This window comes from Thermobia domestica, chromosome 11 (assembly GCF_964235325.1).
Source record: "Thermobia domestica chromosome 11, izTheDome1.hap1.1, whole genome shotgun sequence".
Lineage (NCBI taxonomy): Eukaryota > Metazoa > Arthropoda > Insecta > Zygentoma > Lepismatidae > Thermobia > Thermobia domestica.
Genome location: NC_137464.1, coordinates 211,295,010 through 211,314,014, shown reverse-complemented (window position 1 = coordinate 211,314,014; position 19,005 = coordinate 211,295,010). Strand labels below are relative to the sequence as shown.

General features: G+C 34.9%; 1 protein-coding gene across 1 annotated transcript in view; it reads right to left on the bottom strand.

Annotated features, from left to right (window-relative positions):
* LOC145664704 (extracellular serine/threonine protein CG31145) overlaps positions 1 to 19,005 on the bottom strand; it is a 581,685-nt gene that overhangs the window by 342,066 nt on the left and 220,614 nt on the right. The window lies entirely within an intron of this gene.

The window sequence follows — 19,005 nt, the reverse complement described above, 5'->3', positions numbered from 1 at the left end:
CGCGTTCAAATTTCAAGGTTCTTCCAACAAGAATCGAACCCAGAACCCTGTGGACCAAAAGCGCACGCTAGCAGAAAGGGCTAGAGTTTAATATAGTACAGTATACTAAAATAAAGTAAAGAACAGTGAGAGTATGTTAAGTTAGTTATAATGTATCTAACAGTATCGGTTAATAAAGCAGAGCCACGCATCTCCGTACATGTACACTCATGTCCAAAATTATTGTCGCATGTCTATAAATATGTTGTTGTAGGAATATAATTTGATAACGAATTCGCCCGGTATTTCTTATAATGTTAGTATGTGTATAATCAGCAAAGACATGTATGTGGAAAATTTCATATCAAAAAAGCCGTAAATAAGAACAATAAAACGAAAATAAAACTTTCTTGTCCATTTAGCAACATTTTGTTTTACTCATTCTAATTTTCGTATTTATAATTTCTTTTCCGATGAAATTTACCACAAATATACATTTCCCGATTATACACATAGTATCAAAATTAAAAGTACCCTGCAAAATCATTATCAAATTATATTCTTACAAGAAGACAGTTATAGATATGAGACAATCATTTTGGACACGAGTGTACCTCTAGATATGACCCTACAGTATACCCAAATAAAATACAAATGGCTCTTTATTCTGCATAAATAAACAATAAATAAACACCAAAGTTAAATAAATATATTTTCGTAAGTGTAAGCTAAATATCACATATTTGACATAATATGTTTTTATTTCAGATATGAGTATCTAGATATTTTCTCCTTAAATTCATTCCAACACATCATGAAATATATAGGTTACTTCCTTACTTAAAAGTACATACCATATCAACTTATAATCTTTTAAATGTACAGTACTAACCAGTGCCGTGCGTACCCACAACGCACGCAATTTTAATTTCACGCAAATCACATGACTAATCCAAAGTTACTTGACAGATTTGGAAGTTTTCCCATTCTAAAGTTTTTCAAACAATTCAATCAGATGCGTGTGCATCAAAAGTAAAGCCCCGTTACTGAACTTCTGAAAAGAAAACCGTGGCTCTTCACAGTCGTTGCTCTATGCAGATAATTTTCCAGTTAAACAGTGTATGTGTGTGTATGTATATTTATATCTTTTATACAGTAGAGCACCATTTGTATTAAAACGCTTATATAATTTTTAAACTAAAGATAAAATTCGCTGAAGTTTTATGCCACACAAATACCGACAGAGAGACACCATCTGACATACTCTGCAACAGATTAATAGTTTTGCCAATCCAACATATAACTATCTAACTCTGTAGTCTATAAAACCCGGAGGTTCAATTCTGCGTAAACAAACAAACAAACAAAAAAAAAAAAAAAATCCATTGACTTCTATCCTTATCCAACTGGAGCCAATTTCTACTTTGTACTTCTATTTCTGCGAGATCAATTTAATATTGTTCTTTTATCTGGCCTACGTCTTCCTAATGATCGTTTTCCGATTGGACTTCCAATTAAAACTTTGAAAGCTTTCCTACTTTCTTCCATTCTGGTTACATGACCTGCCCATAGAAGCCTCTTACACTCGATGACCCTAACAGTGTTTGGTAAACCGTATAAATTATGTGGTTCCTCGTTATGAAGTTTGCACCATTCCCCTTCCTCTTGGGTCCAAATATTCGCCTTAGGATCTTGCTCTCAAATACTCTCAGTCTACGTTCTTCCCTCAGAGTAAGACCCAACATATAGTTGTATGTTTTCAAATGTCGTTAATTTAAGATTATTACACATTCTAAATCTACATGTTAAACGAAAATTTACACTACCACATTTATTATTCAGTGTTATACAAACTAAGAACGCAACAGTATCACAAACATCCAGAAGTATCCAAATTTTGGAGGCCTCTACAATAGTAGGAACGCAAAGTGAGGCAGATGTGGCAATGCACTTCGAAAGTACCTTAGTATCGAATACTACAACCATGATGTGACATATTTCTAACAGGAGCAAAGTTAGAAGGAATTGAAAATTTAATTTATTTTTGAAAAGGTGTTTAGACAAGTATAATATCCAATCACAAGAATATTTTTCATTCGATGTAAAGATCATACAACCGTTTACTACAATTCTATATCTCAAACCATTCCGAAAGTATTATGAATATTACTGGCTAAACTTATAATTCCAGCTACCAAAAGATATTGCTGTGATGTTATAGAAGCACATGGAAGCAAGAATCATACTAAAAATTTCCCATAACTACTATCATTTAAGCAGTATATCATACTTTACCAATGCTCATATTATAAAGTTATTATTATTATTATTATTATTATTATTATTATTATTATTATTATTATTATTATTATTATTATTATTATTATTATTATTATTATTAACTAACTAACTAACTAACTCTATGGCCTATGGAACCCGGAGGTTCAGTGCCGCGTTCACAAAAGCTCTCCACTGACTTCTATCCTTAGCTAATTGCATCCAGTTTCTACTTTGTATTCCTATCTCTGCGAGATCCATCTTAATATTGTCCTCCCATCTGCGCCTAGGTCTTCCTAATGGTCGTTTTCCTATGGGTCTACCAGTCAAGACTTTGAAAGCGTTTCTACTTTCTTCCATTCTAGCTACATGACCTGCCCACCTAAGCCTCCTAGACTTGACGATCCTAACAATGTTGGGTAAACCGTATAAACTATGTAGTTCCTCGTTATGAAGCTTCCGCCATTCCCCATTCTCGTTCCTCTTGGGTCCGAATATTCTTCTCAGGATCCTGTTCTCAAATACTTTCAGTCTATGTTCTTCCCTCAGAGTAAGCGACCATGTTTCACATTATTATTATTATTATTATTATTATTATTATTATTATTATTATTATTATTATTATTATTATTATTAAATAGAAAGTGGTATTTTAGGAAGACATTTTCTGTATTCAATTTTGGGATTAAATAATACAAAATGGTATCTCAGCAAGAAACATACGCGGACTTAACAATGCCTAACTAAATGTAGAATCGCACGCACGTCTGGTAATGTCTATTGTGTACATTCGTCCAGAGAAAGGCATACATACTATGAAACGTTAAATAAAGCGATTGTATCCAAACTACATTGTACTGAGTCAATGAACTGTACGTAGCTGGAATCCTTTTGCACATCTTGAAGAACCAAAGGAGAGACTAACAGCACAGAATCAGAAATACTTATTGAAAAAGAAACAATCAAAAATTTCTGTATAGGTGTATGAGACGCATTCTATTTATTTATTTATTTATTTTTTTGACTTGTTGTCAACGAAACAAAAGAGCGTGTTATACCCAAATAGGCAAATACGTTAGTTAATTAAGTGTTCATTTAATATTAATGTATTCCATAAAATGTCACCAAAATAGATAATAATAATAGTTTTTGTGAGGTATGAGTGTAAAATATTTTCCCGCAAAGTTAAATATTTCAAACTGTCAACATAATGATAGCGCTGAAAAAGAAGCAAAACTATTAAATTAATACTATGATATTCCGTACGTATTTGTAGTCTTTAATCAAATCTACCGTATGCCTGTGATCCGTAAACCGAAACCAATCAATAGAATTGTGACATGTTGTTTCCGTACTCTTTCTCACATCATTATCTGTTAACAATGTTAATACCAACTTTGAATGGAGTCTTCCCTATGCCCCACAAACAACAGCAAAGCGTACCACTCTGCTAGTTTTCATATATTGTATTCTCTTTATTCTCTTTACATGAATCAGTACATTCTTTGTTATATTCTGGCTTAAAATTTTCCCGGTTGGTTGATGTCACTGGTGAAGATTCGTTTTATTAAACCATTTTAGTTGTTCGAAAAGTAAGGACTTTATTATTATTATTATTATTATTATTATTATTATTATTATTATTATTATTATTATTATTATTATTATTATTATTATTATTATTATTATTATTATTTTAGAGAAGCAAAATCCGTAGACAAATGGATGATTGCCTCCATTTTCAAAACATCTAATGTACCATGCAGTACTGAAACTACCGTAATTTGTGAGTGATCGCTTTCTGAAAACTATACGTAAGAAATTTTAGTGGAAGAATAAATATAATATATCCGGAATGGACCACTGATCTTCAAACTCCTTGTAATTTTTAAACTAATAGGTAAAAAAGAAGTACGATGTAAATTTCGACAGAGAGAAATTATACGAGGTGGTGCTGGGAATTATCTTGCTTTGCTCCCCTTCCCATCGTCCGATTTCGATAAATTTTTGTTTGGTTTGAAAACTGCATGTTTGTATTTGATTGTGAACCAAACTCAAAGTACTGGGACTAATAGGTCTATTTTTGTTGCAGGTGAGAAGCGAAAATGGCAGGTCAGCAAGCGGAGTTCAATGATGTTGAAACCACAATCATCAAGTTCTTCTTCCTTCTGAGGAAGTCTACAAAGACCGACCATGATGAGATTCTACAAACAATGGGGCCCCATGCTATACCACTATTAAGAACTGGATTGTCAAATTTAGGACAGGACATTTTGTCACCTAAGATGAACCCCGCTCTGGAAGACTCTCCATAGTAATTGTATCCGAAACAATTGACAAGGTGCACGAAATTCTTCTCTCAGACAGACGCGACTCTGCTATACAGAAGAGGATCTAGTCATCTCCGATGAATGCGTTACTGTCATTATCCGTAATTATATTGACATAAGAAAACTTTCCACCAAGTGAAAAAGGATTTTTTTTTTTCAGAGCCGTTTTGAGCAGGATGTCACTAATTTTGTTGCATGTGTGGTCACGGAGGATGAAACATGTATCTATTTGTATGGTTTAGAGACAAAAGAACAATAAAAAAAAGTAGTTACAATGGTTCACTACGGTCAAGGAAGTTTCGGATGCAAAAATTCAGTTAAAAGGTTCTTGCTAGTGTTTTCTGAGTTCAGGATAGAGTTATTTTTGTTGATTTTCTACAACAAGGTAACACTATAGCCGGGGCTTACTATATATCATTTCCAAATAGGATATACTGAAAGCTGAAGAAAAAAACGTCGTGTAAAGTTGTTTTAAAAGTTGTATACCTTTATGACAATACACCCCATCACAAAATCAATTGTAATGGAAAAATTGGCTACATTCGGGTTTGAAACCTCAAATTATCCACCTTATTCACCTGACCTAGTCCCATCTGATTACTACCTATTCCCAATGAGAAAAAGAAAAAAACAAAAGAGACAAAAATTCAACAACATTTCTGAAGCGATTGCAGCTGCAAATGAATAGTCTGATACTTTATCGAAATTTTCTATTGGGAGAAGAGATTAAATGAACTGAAGGTCGAAGAGAAAAATTGCGTCGAATTCAGCAAGGAGTATGTTGAATTAAGCAAATCATAAAACTGACTTTGACTTGTTTTCGTAGGAACCCTAAAGAGTTCTTAGCATGTTTTAAAAATATATTTATTTTATTTTATATTCTTTTATTAATAATTAAATACATTTTTTTATTGCTGTAAATTGTTTTGTTTCCTTTCCTACATCCTTGACGCACCTCGGTATATTTTGACACTATAGTGTACCATAGGTTCAAAAATTACACAAAAATGAGTTGTTTTCTGCAGGGTAAAATGAAGAAATGTAGTAGACTAAAAAAGTATTAGGCACTCTAAGTAATTTGCTATAGGCTTAATCCATTATAATCAATCACACCCGATTTTTATTAGGGATGCCCACAAAGTTCCGGTTCCGGCGGGTTCTCGGAGATCCGGTTTTCAGAACCGATTCCGGAACTGGATCCAGACCCTGATCCAAAAACCCAGTTCTAGAACCGGATCTTAGGAACCAGTTCCAGACCTGGATCCAAAAACCCGGTTCCAGAACCGGATCTTAGAAATAGGTTGCAGACCTGGATCCGAAAGCCCCCAAAGACCCCTAAAGGAGGCACAAATTTCACCTTCAAAACACTGCAAAGAGGACCTCGCGCTTGTGTCCTCCCCGCCTAGACACGCTTGTGACCCTCAGAAAAAATTTTTTGGTCCACCAGTGGGTGTTTAGCCAAATGAGTTTGCCAGTTTGCCTGTTTAGCCAATGAGTTTGCCAGTTACCCAGTTTGTTTAGCCAAATGAGACAAGCGGCCGCCGCCTGGGTGCCTGCCTATCATTTCCACCATTTCATCTAGCACACTGTTCACAGCTTACCAGCAGCTCGGGTTTAGGATAGTGATGGCCACAAAGTTCCGGTTCCGAAACTGGTTCCAGACCTGGATCCGAAAACCGTTCCGGAACCGGATCCGTTCAGAGCCGAAAACCGGTTCCACCAGGAACCGGTTCTGGCCAACCCTGGTTTTTATAGCCTTAGGCAAATATCTTCATTTTACCTACAAAATAATCTCTTTTTGTGCATTTGATAAAAGTAATAAAAGCATTTAATTATATTATTTTATACGCTTTATTATTATTATTATTATTTATTATTATTATTATTATTATTATTATTATTATTATTATTATTATTATTATTATTATTATTATTATTATTATTATTATTATTATTATTATTATTATTTTACCTTTTCAAAAACATTCAATCAGTTCTTAACTCGTTCTGGCACATAGTTTTCTGAAAATTAAAATGCGTTCAGGCAGGTTTTTAAAAAAGTGACTTTACAGAAAAACTGACACACTGCACACTATATTTTTAATCATATAGGACTGCGTAGTCATGCCATCGACATTTCTGGTGTATTTCCGGACCCCACGAAAACCGAAAAAAGTACCAAAATGTACTACATTAGGTTAAATTAGTCTAAGTTAGTTAGGTTAGGTTAGGTTAGAAGTCATCTTCGAAACAGATGCATGTACGTACTTAGATTAGGTAGATTATAGGTTAGGTTATGTTGGTTAGATTATATGAGGTTAGATTAGGTTAGGTTGATTAGTTTACATTAGATTATGTAAGGTTAGGTTAGATTAGATTGAGATAGAAGATCGTGTCTTTCACGCAATTTCAAAACTAACCCTCGTTATTTTTGTATAATTCGATAAAACTGAAACACGATATGTCACAACCTTGACATATACGCGACATTCCCACACTGCCTTTCCCGCCACTAAATCATAACAATTATATCTCGCCGACAAATATTCCCTTCCGCCTCCATATACAGTGCCGCTTACAACATAAAGAACAACAACCACCTTCACCTGACTTTCACTTATTCTTCCTCGCAAATCAAAATAAATTCTCCAATTCGCAAGGTAAATTTTCTTCAATTGGTCCGTCAATATAGAACTTAACCCATGTTATCTATTAATAAACAATCAAAGTAAACAGTGATGAAGCATGAAACATAGTATTAACATTTGAGATAGTTTGGAGTAAACGGAACGGAGGGAGGTGAAACGGAAATTTCCCCTAAGTCTGCCTTTTGCTCTTTTACAAACACACAGAACTTCTACGTAAGTCTGCGCCAATAAGTAAAGTCTATCATACTTTCAGAAACTGAAACGTAATTTACGCAGATCCTCTGGATGTTACACTGTAAAAAATGAGGTGTTAAAACAACACAAAATGACTACCACGTTAGCGTGTTACTTCTGTGTTAATTCAGCACCAAGCACATCGCCTTCCGAGCATATCAGAAATAATTCGGTACTACTTGAGAGAATTTGCATTGTATTTATCGTTAAATATAAGCAAAGCTTTGCGAAACGCCAAGTAACAAATAATGTTCTATGTTTTCCGTAATCGGTCACAATAACATTGTTGCAAACCTGTGAGTTACATAGTGAGTGTGCTGACAACAGTTACATAGGCATCAGTTCTGCCATCTTCTGTTCATACGTGCTAAGATACAGATAAAGAAAATAGATGGAAGCACCGCTATCTGTGTAACTGTTGTCAGATAATTCACAGGTTTACAACAATATTATTGTGACCGATTACAGAAAACATGGAATGTTATTAGCTACTTGCAAGAAATGCGAAATATGTTTCACAAAGCTTTGCTCATACCAAACTATAAAAAAACAATGCAAACACTCAACGCCAGTAACGAGGTATTTCTGATATGCTCTGAAGGCGATGTGTTTAGTGTTGAATTGACACACAAGTAACACGCTCAAGTGGTAGTCATTTTGTGTTGTTTCAACACCTCATTTTTTGCTGTGCACTCCTAGAGTATTTTTGGTTGCATAACGGAATAGGATATAGTCAGTCGACCGCAATAACATAACTGAGCAACTACAGTATAGGAATATTTAAAAAAGTAACAATGGAATGCTGTATTGTCACCATTTACTAGTATATTAGTAAACAAATTATTGAAAAGCATCTGTTTCGCAAACTCAGGGAGGAATTATCCTCCCTAAATGACGCCCCTGAGTCTTTCACAATGCATTTGAGAACTGCATATGCAATTTGTTATATACGGTAGTATAGTGTACTTACAGTAATGTTATCAGCAGAAATTGTACAGCAAACTTACCTGCAAAGAAAAAAAAAACAAAACATTAATTTTTACTGTTAAAAAAAGGAAAACAGACGCATAACAGTTGTATCAGTGTGTAACAAAAGATAATTCAAGAAAAAATACATGTAAATATTTAAAATTTATGCTTACCATAAAATTTTCAATTACATATACAAGAAAATTTTAAAACTTGTGTGTCTGCCATAAACTTTTCAATTACATATAAAAATGTAAAACTTTGTGATTGTTATAATCTTTTCAATTATATATAAAAAAAAATTAAAACTCTCGATTGTCGTAAAATCACACATAAAAAGTTAAAGTTCTTCATTGTCACATGACTAAAACTAGAAATTATCTTTTAGAACTTCAAACATTTGTCATACTATCCTTAGCTGAAGATATAGAAATGGTTAAATACGCATATATGGGTGTGAGTGTAGGTGTGACTGTCAACAATCGATCTTGAGGAATATAAAATATTAGATCCAAAGAAACTCGATCAAGACTCTACAAAATGTTTATTCTTAATTTACTAGTCTCGTGTTACATTTCATTTACTAGCATTCTGTTAAATCGTATTTGATCATGCGAAATTTCCCTCTATAGTGCAGTAAATGGAGCTCAAATTTTAATGAAAGGAACAAATTAGTAACCCACAAGCTGAAAATTGGTACAGATGTTGTGGTGATGATGTTCTAAACAACATACTAAAAGTCCCCTAAAATCCCACCTGATCTTCGCCCGCCATATTGGAAAATGGCCGCTGGAAGTGTCAAATGAACAACACCCATATAAAAATAGCAATATCTTCGCTAAGGTTGAACATAAAGAGATAAATTTAGTGTCATTTTATAGAACATAGATAACAAAATATATTTATAGAGAAACAATTTTTCATAAAACGCATACTTTTAGAAATGTTTAGCTCTAAATTCTAAAATTCCGAAAACCACCGTCAATTTAAAATTTTACTGAACTTAGGGAGTAATTATTAACAAGTTAAAATTTGACATAGATGTTGGTAAAGATTATTTAAATGACGTATTAAAATCCCACAACTCCTTCGTTCCCCATATTGGAAAATTTCTAAATGTCCGAAGTAATTGAAAGATGATATTTTTTTAAGTGAAATAAGAAAAACCGGGCTAAATATTTGAAAAACTGTAAATGTAGTCGATCCGAAGTCAATTGGGAACAATTGGTGGGAGGAGGGAAATTATGACGTGGTTAAAGTTTTCGTTTACCATCTTGGAATCAACTTGTTTATTTTAAATGGCAACATGATCGTGTGACATATTAAACAACATTCTTGTTCGAAGGGAAACCGAACGGTAAAGTTATTTTTCCAAAATATGCGACGGTTTTGAAGTTATGAATAGATTTAGGATAGGTTATGTGTAAAATGCTCTGAAATATACTGTGCGAAGTTTCGAATTCAAGGATAAAGTGAGAAACAAGCTTTGTTCCCATAATATCTCACATTACGTATTCTTTAGTAACCAGGAACAGAGAGGGCTAACACACATGAGATAATTAAAATCACATGATATGTTCAACATGTCCACCATTCTGTTGTATCCAAATTCTTAAGCGTGCGACGCAATGTTTGTGCACTCTGCCAAGCATTGTCGGTGATATTTGTTCACAGATCGTAATGATTCTCCTTTACAGGTGGCCAATTTTTAATTAATTTTACACTGGTAGACAATAGCTTTAAAATACTCCAAATATAAAAATCCAACGGACTTAGATCGGGGAATCTTGCTGTCCACTCAACTGGTCCATGCTGACCTGTCCAGCAACCAGGAAACTGTTCATCGAGTCATCAATTACATTACGACCATAATGCGGCGGTGCCCCATCTTGTTGCTAATATTGAGGAAATCTCCCTTCCTCGTTCGGCAAAAGTGGCATAGCAGTGTTTTCAAGCATTATCTCCATATTGTGGAACATCCAAGGTCCCATAAATGTCCTATTCTTTTCAGACACCAGTTGAGATTTTGATCAGAATGGAGGCCCCCGTACACTTGAAGACCCGGGTCTACAGCCTCCTAAGCCCCTTCTTTAATCCGGCCCTGGCTTTTAGCAGCTAAGGCCATGTTAGCCCGTCACGTATGAGCAGTAACGTCCCTCGGTGATCACACTGTCCTAGGAAAGGGAAGGAAGGATGCAGCCTGGGACCTAATATGTTAGGTAGCATCCCGTCATTTGCCTGCTGTGAAGGAGGCGGTCACTGTCGAAATAATGTTACACTAAGGTCGCAGGAATCGAAGAAGTGTGAGAAGCAATGTCAGAATCAGAATCAGTGTGAGAAGCAATGCTAGGAGTGGAAAAGGGGCTCAGCTTCCTGAAACGTTTTGAGTTGTATATCTAAATAAACGTATGTTCAAAAAAAATACACAGTCAAGAATGTGGAGTGAACAAATACCTGCCTTAGTGTTCTGACTATGGGCCTGAGTTAAAACATTATTTGGAAAGAAACAGTATTATTAGATAGAAGATGAGGTAAAAGGTTAAATAGGGGAGAAAGACGATAAAAGGAGGATACAGAAGTAGTGCGTAGAAACTTTTAAATTGGCTTGAATGTGACTTGTCAATTATGATAATAATAATGATGAAGTCAATTGCATAATACAACTTTTCTCAAGAAAATCCATAACGATGGGAAGTTGTCCTTACTAAGGTTATTAAAACGCGCAAATGATGTGCGTACATTTTAAAAGAGCATATTAAGGTAATTTTTATTTTGTTGTAACAATACCTAGATTTTTCTCTTATAAAAATACAAACAATTCGTCCTTCAACTCTTGCAAAGAAGAATAAGCGATTTTCAGAGTTCATGAAGCGTACTATAATTGTCCTTTTTCATGCTTTTACGTAACTAAAATATTACGTCTATGTTGTACTATAAAAGAACAAAACAACACCTCGCTGTATGCTGAACAAGATGAGTTCTAGTATAATGTTTATTAGCTCATCCTACAGAAAGACATGTGTAGTGAATCTATATATAACATTTATATTGCTTCTTTCCTTTAACAGTAAAAATGTTAAAGATCGACCGATATATGTTAAAATAAAAAAAGTAGACCAGATTCAATTTGACGTAATCTTTCTTTGACTTAAAAGTCATATTTTTGAGATTTCAAGCACACAGTATCTCATAGGTAAATTTGCCAGACTTCTGAAGCTCCAAATCGGGACATTGTTAATACCAATATTTTATCAAAAATTATCGTGATAAATTCTTAACAAGACACACGCACAATAAAAATTTGTAGTGCACGTTTCTCGAAATTGTAATTCAAGATTTATTCGTACACACCACTCAAAATTTGAACAAACTTCCACTACATAAATATTAATATACACAAGGACAGTATTTTAAATTGTAGTATCAAAAACAATAATGACGATAATAACACAAAAATCAGTCTGAGGAACTTCGGTCTCAAAATTTGTTGTTCAGTAGATCAAATTTGGTGTTCTAATTTCTAGATGTACAACCATAGATGCCAACTCGTAGAACTTAAAAAGGTTACCAGATCGTAGACCTAAATTGTCACAGACCAACGGAAAAAGCGCTACAAGTTGTTAAGTAACTTTGCGTCTCCATCTGACCAGCACTAAACACGAAACCAGCCGGGACACCAGGACGATCCCTCAAAACCTCATAGGATGGATCTGGAAAGCCTACTCATAGGTTTCTTGGCTAAAAAGTCATGTTGATGCATACATGAAGTAAATACAGCCTTCATTGCTGTTCTAAAGCCTAGTGCGTGTACTTTTCATGCTAGGTTTGTAAGATGTCCGGGCGCCGACCGGAGTGTTCGGGTTTCGGGTCTGAAATACATTCTAGTGATCCACGTAGGATTGTCACCCGTCCCGATTTTGTCGCGATGGTTCCGATTTTGAGGAAAACGTCCCACATCCTGACGTGGCTCTGTCAGGATTTTAAAACATCCTGACCTTCATATTTATTGGTGAAATTGGTAACAGTTATTAACTCTGAAACTTAGTTTCCTCGCTCTTCACTGTAGGAAGACTCTTATTAGGTCTACGAGGGGCCAACGAACTAAATCTAAAATACCAATAATATGTTGTCTACATCATTTACACCTTGTAATACATGTATGTTGTACATTATACTTAGTCGTTGTTAGTTATTTACAAGAATTACATTTTATTGCAGCAAAGGGCTAGGTTTAAATTCTTTTAATTGTTGCACCTGTATCGATGCGTCATATGAACATTGGTTTCATGCCGATGAAAACTAATTTCGATCGAAATTAACAAATTGTAGAAGACATTCAGCTAAATTGTTTCAAGAATTCTACGGAATATCATCGATAAGGACTATCACTGAGCCAGCATATTGAATATATCCTACGTGTAGCAAACAAAGTGTAATAGAAAATACAGCCTTAAGGCTGCCTAAAATCATCCAAAACATTACGAATCAATTCCAGAATAAGAACAAGAGTTGGGATGCATTGGAATTTAATGTCCCTTTCAGCAGCAAGGCTAAGAATAAGAAATTAACAGTAAAATGAGTTTTCTGTTTTGAAATCTGTAAAACCAACACTTGATAGGAAGGATAATAATAATTGCTGTAAATAATAGAATGCGTTCTTCGAGAAAGTAACTAACTAACTAACTAACTCTATGGCCTATGGAACCCGGAGGTTCAGTGCCGCGTTCACAAAAGCTCTCCACTGACTTCTATCCTTAGCCAATTGCATCCAGTTTCTACTTCGTACTTCTATCTCTGCGAGATCCATCTTAATATTATCCTCCCATCTGCGCCTAGGTCTTCCTAATGGTCGTTTTCCTATGGGTCTACCAGTCAAGACTTTGAAAGCGTTTCTACTTTCTTCCATTCTAGCTACATGACCTGCCCACCTAAGCCTCCTAGACTTGACGACCCTAACAATGTTGGGTAAACCGTATAAACTATGTAGTTCCTCGTTATGAAGCTTCTGCCATTCCCCATTCTCGTTCCTCTTGGGTCCGAATATTCTTCTCAGGATCCTGTTCTCAAATACTTTCAGTCTATGTTCTTCCCACAGAGTAAGCGACCATGTTTCGCAACCATACAGAACAACAGGCATGATTATCGTTTTATATATTTTAAGCTTCAAATTCCTCGACAGAATTCGCGACGACAAGAGATTTTGTACCGAGTAGTAACACGAATTCCCTGCTTTTAGTCGACATTTAATTTCTTCGTGAATATGATTTTCGTCTGTTAATATTGATCCTAAATATTTGAAAGTATCCACTTTATCAAAAGCATTATTTAATATTTTAACGCCTCCACAATTTGCCGTATTACGGTCCCGACGCACTTCCATGTATTTAGTCTTCTCTGCATTTACTTGTAAACCCATGTCCCTGCAAGCGTTTAATAAGATCTCTGCATTTATTTCTACTGTTCTCCTATCATCCCCTATTAAATTTACATCATCAGCATATGCCATAACCTGGTGAATGCCGTTCAACTCTAGGCCCTGGTTGCTATCTTTGATTTTCCTTATGGCGTATTCCAGCACAAAGTTAAATAATAATGGCGACAACGCATCTCCTTGTTTCAGGCCATTTTCGACGTGGAAGCTCGGGGACAAAAATTTTCCTACCCGGACTTTACTTTGGGATTCACTTAAACATATCTTAATTAATCTAATTAGCTTTCTCGGTATTCCAAGTTCTGTAAGAACGTTGTATAATGTTTCTCTCCTAACCGAGTCGTAAGCCTTTCTAAAATCAATAAATAGTTGATGTACCGGGGTATTGTATTCCCACTTCTTTTCGAGTATTTGGAGAATGGTAAATATTTGGTCGATAGTTGATCGATTTCGTCTAAATCCGCATTGATAATCTCCAATAATTTCATCTGCGTATGGGGTCAATCTTGCTAACAGAATATTTGAAAGGATTTTATAGGATGTTGACAGAAGAGAAATGCCTCGATAATTATTACAGTCAGTTTTGTCCCCTTTCTTGTGAATTGGAACAATGATTGACTCTTTCCACTCTTGTGGCAATTCTTCCTTGTTCCAGATAAGGAGAATGAGTTTGTGTATCTTGTTCCACAATTTTTCGCCTCCAGCTAAAATTAACTCAGCCGGAATTTCATCTACACCCGGAGATTTGTGTTTCTTTAATTTCTTTATAGCGGCTTCCACTTCTATTTGATTGGGTTCTGGAATATACGGTTCTGCGGTGTGTATCTCCTTTTCTCCACGCACATTAGTTTTTGGCTGCGTGTTCAGCAAATCGTCAAAGAAATCTTTTCATCTATTTAAGAGGCTATCCGTATCAGTGAGAACTGTTCCGTCAGGTTTCTTTAATATATAAGCACGAGGTTGATAGCCTTTCTTAAATTCGCTGATCCCCTTATACATGTCCCGAATATTTTTATTTTTACTATTATCTTCAAGTTCCTTAATTTTAGCTTTCAAAAAATCCCGTTTCTTTGTTCTAAAAGTTTTGGAAGTTTCCCGCCTGATATCTGCGAAATTTTGTGTAGTTATTTCATTCGGATTTTGTAGCCACCGTAATTTTGCCTGTTTTCTCTTCTCTGCTAGTTTAATGCATTCTTGGTCGAACCATGGTTTGTTCCTACGTATTTCCGCGTGTCCCAATTTTTCTATTGCTGAACTTTTAATGCTATCTCTAATTTCAATCCAAGTATCCTCAATACTAGTGCACTCCGAGTCTTCTAAGACCGAGAATCTATTCGAAACTTCAATCTGGTATTCCTCTCTTACCTGGTTTCTTCGAGAAAGTAGATGGAACAAATATGTTCAAACTAATGCAATGTATTCTTGTTATACTATTCAGTCATGAATATGTTAAACGAGCGGTTAGTGTACCGAAAACTTTGTTGTCAGACGACAGAAGCAGAATGTCAACAGAACTTCCGATAGGCAAAATTGTGTTCTCATAGAGTTGAAAATGACTTGTCAAGATTTTCATAAAATGTCCTGGAAAATAGGCCTTTTCTTCTGCAGCAGGGAACTCCAAAACTAATGTGAATAATACGGTAGGCGTCTACAATCCTAATATTTTGTGTTATTTTCATTTGAACGTGTTAAAGTTACAGTAGTGTAAGCCAATTTGTCAACAGAAAACGTAAGTCAGAGCTTGATTCAACTTCCAACAGATGGCAATGAAAATTCTTAGTGATAGAGGAATGGCTTTTCTGTTCCTAAATTTATTACAGCAACTTTCGCCTAATTTCTAGAAAACCAAAGTGACTTACACTACTGTAATTTTAACCCGTCCATTTAGTTCGGGACAGTGTACGTTGGGTAGCTGTTAGTGTTAATGGTTAGAAGTAACGGTGTTAATAACATAGAAATATTTAGTTTCAAAATTTTGTCCCCGACTATATAAATGCGGCTGGTCTTTGGATTTGCCTTTAGCTCAATCTGGCAACCCTACCTTCAACTAACTCAAAATATTTCCTTTTTCTCCATCCGCTATTCTTTCGTCTATTTAGTATTCATCTTAATTCTATATTCTTTATAGTTTTTTCCTCGCTCTTTGTAATATGATAGCCAGAGGTGGCCCACAAACCTTTGAATGTTAAATACTCAACATAAAACCAATTAAATACAACAAAATGACAGAACGTTACAGTTCTAAATACCATTGGAGACAAGAGTTGAAGCTGTCCCGTCTCGAGAAAGTTTCACCTCGAAAAGTGTATAGGTTGCGTCTCGTTCCGTATCTTGTCACGAACATTTGTCTCGTATCGTATCGTGGGCAATCTTTAACACTGTAATATAGCTTAATGACCCATGAGCATATTTAATGTAGCCCCAATTGTCTGATAGATTGAAGATCTCCATCCTAACCCAAGTACATAACAACTGAGTCGGGGGGGGGGACACGGTGGTGCAGTGGTAGAGCGCTTCCTTCTGGTGCCTGGGGTCCCTGGTTCGATCCTCGGCCGAATAACTTTGTGGTGGACAACATCGTGTCCGTGGGTTTTCTCAGGGTATTCCGTTTCCTCTCAATTTCTCATTCCACCAATTCTTCCATCATTCACTTGCTCTAATCATCGTCTTCCATAGCGTAAAGAACATAATCGTGAAACATTAAACTGAAATATTTCATCTAATTTCTTTTAGAAGATCGAAAATGCACGATTAATTTGCTCTTCAACTATAAACCTAAACCAACCTAAAGAGATCTTTCGACTAGGCATTTAATCACTAAGGAATATTATAAAAGTTCTAATAGGTGCATGATTATGCAACCAACCTATTCAATAACATTTTATATCGAAATTTCATGATTTTAATACAGTACGATATAACAATGAAATGACTGCAAATGAAAAGAGAGAAGAAAAAAGTTTTAAGCACGTGAGAACCACAATGAACAAAGAGTATTGTGGCATTGTTTGCAGGATACTTTAGTAGCTACCTCACCATTACTAACGACACCTAATGCCTGTGTAATGTTAAAAAAAAATATTATTACATAATTGTCAAGATACAATTGAATGTGTAATCTTGGATGGTTCTTTTTACGTAACACCTCCAGAGCAATATTGCGTCAAACTATTTAACACGTTCAATTGTTAACTAATAGGATAAAATAACAGTTGGTTGACAATCGTGACTAAAACGCATTGAACTAGTAACAAGAGTTGATACTAAAAGTCACGTGCTATAATAAAGAAAATAGTGTTATTTTATACGTTTATGACAATCTTGTTTGGTCTTCGTAATTCTGTAAGTTAACAATAACAAATATTTCGTGAAAGCAAATGATGAAATAGTATGGTATTTGTTTGCTTGGACTGCATTTGTTTGATAATTTATCGTTTAAACTACCTCCATACACAGTTAGATATTTACATTCACGTCCATTTATATCACTTTAACTAACAATCTTTATGATTCTCTTCCACTGCGCTAAAGAATGTAGTTCCATGTACTCCTCTATGCAACAAATTATAAATTAAGGCACTCCTTCCTTGATTGCTATTAGTCTATGGTTAACCATTGATTGATCAAAACGTCTAAAACTCAATTGATCTTTCCTTTGATTCTCGTAAATGACTTGTTTCTTCATGCATTACTACAACAGTTCTCTCTAAATTCATGTGGCAGTGATAAAGTGTATACTCTTTACTCCATTCGTGTGATTTATTTTCATTACGATCTTTTTGTTTAGTACAGAATCTTATCACATCACACTTATTCACTGGATCTTGTACCAGAAGATCTTCATCTTATCCTATTTTATAAAATTGGAACTAGTTTTTTTCTTTCTTCAATGCTTTTATTGGTTCACTTTTCTATTTGTTTGTTTCAAATCTTACAACTCACATTTCATGCATTTCCATAATAACTAGAGCTCTGAAATTTTGTTCTGATACGTAAAACTCCGATGATAATGCAATATTTTAACATAATTTTCGCTCTAGCTGATCATTTTAATTATTTAGAAAAAAATCTAGCGCCTGCCAGTTATACAACCCAAGCACTCGCAGAGATGTGACTGGTTGCATACGTCTAGGCGTTCTGTTGACCGTATCAATAAGTCCATATATTTTTCTGTTTGTTATAAGATGAAGGAAAGCTTCCATCTGCAATGCAATTAAAAATATTGAATAAAAACTTTAAGAAAGAAAACTTTTAGAAACAAGCGCTTTTATAAACACTAAAAAGGAGGGAGTAACTGTTTGGTGAGGTAAAACTGAAGAAATAGGACTAAGACTAAAAGCATTGAACCATTCCTTAATATCCATAGAAATTCTAGCCAACTTTAGGAAGAATGCCAATGAATCCCATTTTTGAGGAGTTTGGTTTACCAACTAAAACTACTTTTATAGTTATATTAACCCTATCTGTCCGTGTCTGTGTATCTATCCGTCCAGAACAAAAAACAAAACAAAAAAAACTCAAGAACTACTTGGATCACCATCAATTTTGGTCACGATGCAGAGGGTTAAAAGTTTCATCAATTTTAGCCACGATGTAGAGGGTCAAAAGTTTCATCAATTTTGGGAATAATGTAGAGGGTCAAAAGTTTCATCAATATTGGCCATAATGTAGAGGGTCAAAAGTTTCATCAATATTGTCCATAATGTAGAGGGTCAAAAGTTTCATCAATATTGGCCATAATGTAGAGAGTCAAAAGTATCATCAATATTGGCCATAATGTAGAGGGTCAAAAGTTTCATCAATATTGTCCATAATGTAGAGGGTCAAAAGTTTCATCAATATTGCCCATAGTGTAGAGGGTCAAAAGTTTCATCAATATTGTCCATAATGTAGAGGGTCAAAAGTTTCATCAATATTGGCCATAATGTAGAGGGTCAAAAGTTTCATCAATATTGTCCATAATGTAGAGGGTCAAAAGTTTCATCAATATTGGCCATAATGTAGAGGGTCAAAAGTTTCATCAATATTGGCCATAATGTAGAGGGTCAAAAGTTTCATCAATATTGGCCATAATGTAGAGGGTCAAAAGTTTCATCAATATTGGCCATAATGTAGAGAGTCAAAAGTTTCATCAATA